Raw genomic sequence first — 7,719 nt, forward strand, 5'->3', positions numbered from 1 at the left:
TGCCAAACCCAAAAATTGGCGTATTTCTGTCGGTGTACGCGGTGCAGGCCAGTTTCTGATCGAATCTACCTTGGATGGATCGACATGGATCCCATCCCTGTTCACCACATGGCCTAAGAAGTGGACTTCACGAAGCCAGAAGTCGCATTTAGAAAGCTTGGCATACAGCTGTTCCTTCCGAAGGAGTTCCAATATCAGGCGAAGATGCTGCTCGTGTTCCTCCTGACTCTTGGAGTAAATCAGGATGTTGTCGATGAATACTATGACAAACTTGTCAAGATAGGGTTTCCACACCCTGTTCATAAGGTCCATAAATACAGCAGGCGCGTTCGTTAACCCGAACGGCATGACAAGAAACTCGTAGTGGCCGTAACGAGTTCTGAAGGCTGTCTTGGAGACGTCCTCATCCCGGACTCTCAGCTGATGATACCCTGACCTCAAGTCTATCTTGGAATAGTAGCACGACCCTTGCAACTGGTCGAATAAGTCGTCGATGCGCGGAAGAGGATAACGGTTCTTCACCGTTACCTTGTTGAGTTCACGGTAGTCGATACACATCCTGAACGTACCGTCTTTCTTTTTCACGAAAAGTACTGGAGCTCCCCATGGCGAAGAGCTTGGACGAATGAAGCCCTTTTCCAAGAGCTCTTGCAGCTGTTTTGACAATTCTTCCAATTCTGATGGAGCTAGACGGTATGGTGCGCGAGCTATGGGTGCTGCTCCTGGAGCGAGCTCGATTTGAAATTCGACCTGACGATGAGGCGGTAAGCCAGGTAAGTCTTCAGGAAACACCTGAGGGTAGTCACGTACAATTGGAATATCTTCCAATTTCTTTTCCTTTGCCGATGCGTCTGCAACGAGTGCCAGAATGGCAGTGTGCCCCTTTCGTAAACATTTCTGCGCCTTTAAGAAAGAGATGATGCCAACCACTGCACCACTCTTGTCGCCTTGTACTTCGAGAGGTTCTTGACCGGAGCGTGGAATGCGAATTATCTTCTCACTGCATAAGATTTCTGCCTGGTGTTGGGATAGCCAATCCATCCCAATCACGACGTCGAAGCTACCCAATACTATGGGAATGAGGTCGATAGAGAAAGCTTGGCCAGCTAGGATAAGATTACAACCCTGAACTACGTGCATGGCTTCTAGACTTTTACCGTTAGCTAACTCTACTACATGTTTGGTGGGTAAAAGTGTTGGTGCACGTTTTAGCAGTTGACACATTTTCACAGACATATAGCTTGTATCCGCACCCGAATCAAACAAAACAGTAACGTAAATATTGTCGAGGAGAAACTTACCCATAACCACATTGGGATCGTTCACTGCGTCGCCTCGACCTAGTACAAATGCACGTCCCCTTGCCTCGTTGCCGTTGTTGTTTCCCCCGTTGTTGTTGCCATTGCCCTGATTGTTGTTATTGTTGTTGTTATTGCTCTGGTTCCTGTTTAACTGAGGGCAGTGCCTTTTGAAGTGACCTTCTGCCCCACACTGAAAGCATACTTTGTTGCCCTGTTGCTGATTCTGCTGTGCTTGTGGCTGCTGCTGGTTCTGGTTCTGGTTCGCAGGACGAGGGCTTCTACAATCCTTAGCCTCATGACCCATCTTGAGGCATCTTTGACAGCGACCCTTGTTACACTGGCCACCGTGATGTCTACCGCAGTTGTTGCACTTTGGGAGGTTCCCTCGATATCCGCCCTGCCTGTGATTACCCGAAGAATGCTGACTGGGACTCTGATAACTGTCAGTCTTCCGCTGCTGGGCCTGAGACTGAACTGTAGCTGATCCCTTGCTGGAATCCCCATCCCATTTTCTCTTACTGTCACCGGGAGTAGCAGGAGTAACTGAAGTAGTAACGGTAGCAGTAGCGCTGATACGTTTAGGCAGTTTGTTCTGATCCACTGCCTGGTCTGTGATGCGGTGAGCGAGGCGTTGAATCTCCTGGATGTTATCAAGATTAGCCGAAGTAACATGGCTCTGGATCTCTGGTGCCAACCCCTTGAGATACATCTCGATGCGCTTGTATGGAGGGTCTACCATAGTTGGGCACAGTACGGCTAGCTCATTAGACCGTTTAGTATACGCTTCAATCTCTGACCCAACCATTTTCAGGTTATACAGCTCGTCTTCCAGCTTGTGAATATCTTCACGAGTACAATATTCCCTCTTGATAAGTTCCTTAAAATCGTTCCAGGGTGTGGCGTTAGCAGCTGCCAATCCTAAGATCTGAACTTGGGCGTTCCACCAAGTTAATGCTATCCCTTCCAAGGTGCCAGTTGCATACTTGACCTTGCGAGCCTCAGGGAACTCGCACATTTCGAATACTGACTCTAGCTTCTCAAACCAGTGGAGGAGTCCAACTGCTCCTTCAGTGCCACTAAAGGTACTTGGACGGCAGTCCATGAAGTTCTTAAAAGTGCAGACAGGTTGCTGCGCGTGTTGACCTATTGTGTACGAATAGGACGAGATTAAATATGAGAGTTAATGCAGGATCTAAGGATCCTAGTATGAATCTATACTGCAGGGTATACTACCTGCTTGAACAGCTGCAAGTGCCGCAGCAACTTGAGCTTGAACGAGAGCCTCTAGCTGGGCTTGAGTCATGTTGATTCGTCCAGACATGATCTTCATAGTAAAAGTAACGTAAGTGAGAGTGGTTCGCGAGTAGGGCGATGACAGAAAAGCGTAAGCACATAGGTATTCTCATGTGATAGGATCATGTGTATCTAAGAGTAATGCGAGCAAAGTTCTAAGCAGTTCTAGCATACAGGCAATAAACATAAACCTTATTACCTAGGATGTCGAGTCTTGCACGTGGAGCGAAGCGTCATTGTGGATCGTTGAGAGCACTGTTCTGGTTATAGTCTGGTTTTAATAAAAAACGTTTTCCCATATTAAAACCTAGTTCTCTATAACCAATGGCTCTGATACCAATCTGTCACACCCCCAAAATCCACACGCGGAGTATCACCGCTTGAGAGCGTGACATGACCAGGATCAAGCCACCAATCATATTGAACATGTAATTAAGTAATAAAAATCAATACGAAAGGTGTTTATCAAAACCAACATAAGTAAGTGTAGCGGAAGCATTTATGTAAAACCCAACATAAGTATAATTGTTTGAAACGTAATAAATGTTTATCAATCCGTTGCCCACAACGACCTGCTCCTCCTTGTGCAAGCTCCCATAAAGTACCTAAGGTCCTGCAAGGCATGCGGCAAATAATCAACAAACTAGTTGAGCGAGTTCACAGAAAGTAAGTGCGTAATAGTAAATTCACGAGTATCAAGTGGCTCTACTGGGCCAGTATAGGTTTCTATTGGTGGGGGCTTCCCATGTTATTAATCCACTAGACTATGTCTAACCATAAGTGTTCTTCTCAACCGAGAACAGTAATACGTACAAGTTTACGCAGGATTTACGTAAGTATCCTTCACAACCGAGGATAGGGTACGTGGGGGTTTACGTAGGTTTTACGTAAGTGCCTGACACAACCGAGGCAGTAGTGAATATCCGTTCACGCAGGTTTTACGTGAGTATCCTTCACAACCGAGGATAGTGAGTAGCATATGTGTACATAGGTTTTACGTACGTGTCCTGCACAACCGAGGACGATGGTATGGTAGTCTAGTAATGGTATCCGAATGAATCTATCCAACCTTAATAATCCAACCCAATTCCCAACCCGGGAATCCCATGCCTTGGCTGTGTGAACTCACCTTGGTTTGCTCGGCAGATACACAAAGAGTACAGATAAGCTAGTAAATGGTCAACCACGTCCTATCATGGTTATAATACAAGTCAGGCTTTGACTTCACGTAATGCACGTATAAAACATACAAGTTAACATGTTTCGAGCACTTATAGAACTTGGTAACACTTAGCAGTCAAGAGCATAACTTGTGCGTTCTAATCTCGGCCCAACATAACCCGGCCCAATTATATACCACATATTACCAAATAACATATTAGCCCAACCAGATAAGTAGTCCAATAACATAACAGTCATAAGTCCAATTATTTGGCCCAATTGATTTGGGCTCGTGACAGGCAGGGTCCAATACAGTGTACGTGCATAACCGGTCTCGAGTCGCAACCAGCGATCTCGAGTCGCAACAGGAGGTTTCGAGTCGCAAGGGCTGGTTTCGACTCATCATGGTCCGGTCTCGAGTCGCAACGGGACTCGCAACCGTGGTCTCGGCTTGTCATGGTCTGGTTACGAGTCGCAACGGGACTCGCAACCATGATTCCGGGTTATGCTGCTTGTGGTCTCGAGTCGTGATTGTGAGGTTTCGACTCGCAATCTATGTCGCAACCGGATGTGTAACTAGTTTCCATAATTTATGCAACATTTATTCCGTGATTCAAGCTAACACTTAGGCAGTTTCGGAAACAGATCAAATCAACATTTATTCAGCATTCAATCATATTCATAACACCTTCAAATCATCATCATCTAGCATGTTCATAACAGCATCAAAACAAATAATCGGATTATCAAACAAACCTAAACCGAATCATAATCATATCATCATACTAGCATGCAACTTAGCCGGTTATCATTCATACAATATCTGATTATATTTATCATCATAACAATCAATCCGAGGACCGAGCATAACAACATAATCTAATCGGCCCTAGTTTATTATCATGCAACTCTAATCGGTTTAATCTAAGCATGTAATCATAACATCACTTAACACGAAAGCATAACCAAAACACTAACCGATTTCGAGTGAAGAGGTGTAACCCGAACGAGAGGATGATCTTGTGCCGTCGGGTTCCAAGCAAAACGAGGGAGAGAGAGAGAGCTTCTAGGGTTTTGTGACTTGTGTGTGTTTTGCAACTAATGAGAAAACAAGTCCCTAAAGGGTGTTTTGTTTGTTTGCGCATAAGGGGAGTGGGCCGAGCCCACTCGGCTACTTCTAATGGTCCGCAAGCGAGTGTAAGGCCCAATAGGCTTGTGCGGTCCAAGGGTGTTGTGCGATTCGGGTTTCCAAGTGTTATGCGGTTCAATACATCCAAGCACACATAATACACATAAACAAAACATGTCAAGTATTCATTCAATTAATAACGTTCTCGTAAACACGTATCGTTACACAAAGTAGGTCTAAGGTTCGAGTTGTCACAGGCTGCACCACCCCATGTACACTGGATATCATATCCTTTAATTTCTGAAGCTCCCTGGATAATTCTGACGTTACAGTTGTATCCTGCAAAGATCCAACACTGTTAGTGGTAATAGCATTATTATTATTTGATACGTTACCCGTTAGAGGATTTTGCCTATATCCTGAAGCATATCCTGAGCTCCTCATGGTTGATATCCTGACCGAGGAGGGTATTTCAGGAGTATGGTTCTGAGGAAGGCTGGGCACAATATTCCCCCTGTTATCCTCAGTATACACAGCTGAACTAAAGTTCAACGCTCTAGGGTGTAATGGAGTGACATTATCCTCAGCAGATCTGCTCGAGCCAGACTTCAGGAGTTGTATTTCCCTTAAAAGCATTTGGTTTGTTTCCTGTTGCTGCCTCATTTATTCCTGCACACTTCCAAATAAGGTTAGAATTTCATCGTTAGAAGCTAAAACAGAAGCAGATCCTTGGACACTCCGAGTAGGGATGACATCTTGAGATTGTGTAGAGGCTGGCATCCTTGGAGGAGGTGGTGGAAGCACCGAACCAACTGTTGTAGAAGTTGTAGCAGACACAGTAGAAGAGCTCATGTTTGATCTTGAGGCCATTGTAAAAAATGTGGCAAAAAGTTTTGAAAACAGAAAACCGATTAACGATTTCACAATGATTTTTAGTAAAGAGAGCACCACTTGCCCCACGGTGGGCGCCAAATTGTTTTGGTCAAAAATTACCGAAGCAATTAAGTGATCAAATTAGTTAAGTGAGGTAGTGTGCTAAAAAATGTGTCGAAAATATGCTGGTTATGTTGTTTGGAAAAACAGTGTTCAGGATACGGCCCAGGATATTGAGCTGTATCTACGATCAAACAATGAGCAAGAAAGTAAAGTAAATGACACGAGATGTACGAGGAAAGCCCTTAATCAATCTAGATCGCCGGCACAAAACCTCGGGAGCTGACAATTGCAGCTGCCTTGTTGTTCTTATTGCTTTAAACTTCAGGATACAGTGCAGGATATAGATCAGATCGCTAAGTGATACAACGAATTTGTATGAAAGTGAAAATTGCTAAGTGTTAGAGTGTAGCGGATGTGATTGTGATGTCCTAGTTGATCTGATATACCCACCTATTTATAGTAACGAATTACAAACAATAATCCCTACAAATATGGGCTACTCCGAATATTCCATTATGAACGTTATGGACCGAGTAATACGGCTTCAACGTCTTCACTTGAACGACTTGGACCGAGTCTTCCGTGGAATAAGTCTTGTTAACGTTGCTAGCTTTTAACCCACGTGCCTGCACATAATCCATTAGTGATCCCGAGGATACCATTCAGGATGTTACCAATATCCTGAACTAGCATCCCGGATGTAAATAGATATAATATAAACAAGATATATATTAAGATATTTTCCAGGATATAGGCTCAGAATTTCACCCATAACAGAACCTATGCTTGAACTTGGACGCTCAAGGTAATTAACATCCAACTCACTTCTTAGTATACATAAGAACTTTCTTGTTTATAAATGAAGGGAAGTCATGTATGGTATGAAATGATTGAAGGTATTAAGATAAGTATTGATCTAGATAGTCGAAGGTAGTTTGTGGGACCAAACGGGTCGAATAAATAAGAGTAAGTGAGGTAATGGTAATGATTAAGGACCCGGGGTAAGGATTCTTAGTCTAATATGTAAGGAATTGTTTTACGGATGTTTAGGAACAAGTTTCAAGTGAAACGGATGCAAAACGAGCAATTATGCGAATTTTAGTTTTAAAATGGAAGGCTGATCTGGGCTTCACCATAGCTTACGGTGCCCACCGTAAGCTACGGTGGGAGCTGGGGCTTTATTTCTGCCGTAAGGCAGTTTAAGGCTGCCGTAGGACTTTTGGGGGCCACCGTAAGCTACGGTAGCCACCGTAGCTTACGGTGGAGGGCTGATGCAAATGTGTAGTTTATGAAGTTCCTTGTTTTTCCTTCGATTTCGGACCCCGTGAACCCATTCCAAGCCTCGTTAAACATTTATAATGTTCCTCAACCCTACCAATCGGCTAGGTAAGTTACGGGTGAGCATGGAACTCATTCTTAAGATCCGTAACATACCCAAATGACACTTAAAAGCGTTTATGTATGCGAGAGCGAAGGTATACACGTGAGTAGTTATGATTCGTTTTATGTGTGCATGTAAGTATGTAGTTACGTATGCAGGTAGGTATATATGTAGGTATCGGTGTATGTATATAAGCAAGTAGCTACGTATGTGCGTAAGCATTATGTATTTAAGTATGAAGGTACATACACGTGTAGGTATGAACGCATATATGTGGATGCAAGTATGTATGTATAACTGTATGCCAGTAGGTAAGTTCGTATGCTCGTATGTTTTCAATATGATTGAGTATTGATGCTAATGACAGTGTACCTTGAGAATGAAGAATAATGCAGGTACAATGTTGAAGTCTCATCAGGGAATGGATACTCAGACGGGAATGCCTAAATGCAAAGAATTAACGAATGGAAAGTGAAAGTGTATGAATAATGTTACATTCATAATGTGTACTAACGTTT

At 43.7% G+C, this 7,719-nt stretch overlaps 1 long non-coding RNA gene across 1 annotated transcript; it reads right to left on the reverse strand.

Annotated features, from left to right (window-relative positions):
* Window positions 1–3,023: 3,023 nt before the first annotated feature.
* Window positions 3,024–3,772, reverse strand: LOC118483729. The gene is made up of 2 exons (XR_004871263.1): window positions 3,724–3,772; window positions 3,024–3,207 (listed from the first exon to the last, which is right to left on the reverse strand). It is a non-coding gene; the product is annotated as an uncharacterized LOC118483729 (long non-coding RNA).
* Between the last annotated feature and the right edge of the window lie 3,947 nt (window positions 3,773–7,719).

The sequence above is a fragment of the Helianthus annuus genome, chromosome 11 (genome assembly GCF_002127325.2).
Source record: "Helianthus annuus cultivar XRQ/B chromosome 11, HanXRQr2.0-SUNRISE, whole genome shotgun sequence".
Lineage (NCBI taxonomy): Eukaryota > Viridiplantae > Streptophyta > Magnoliopsida > Asterales > Asteraceae > Helianthus > Helianthus annuus.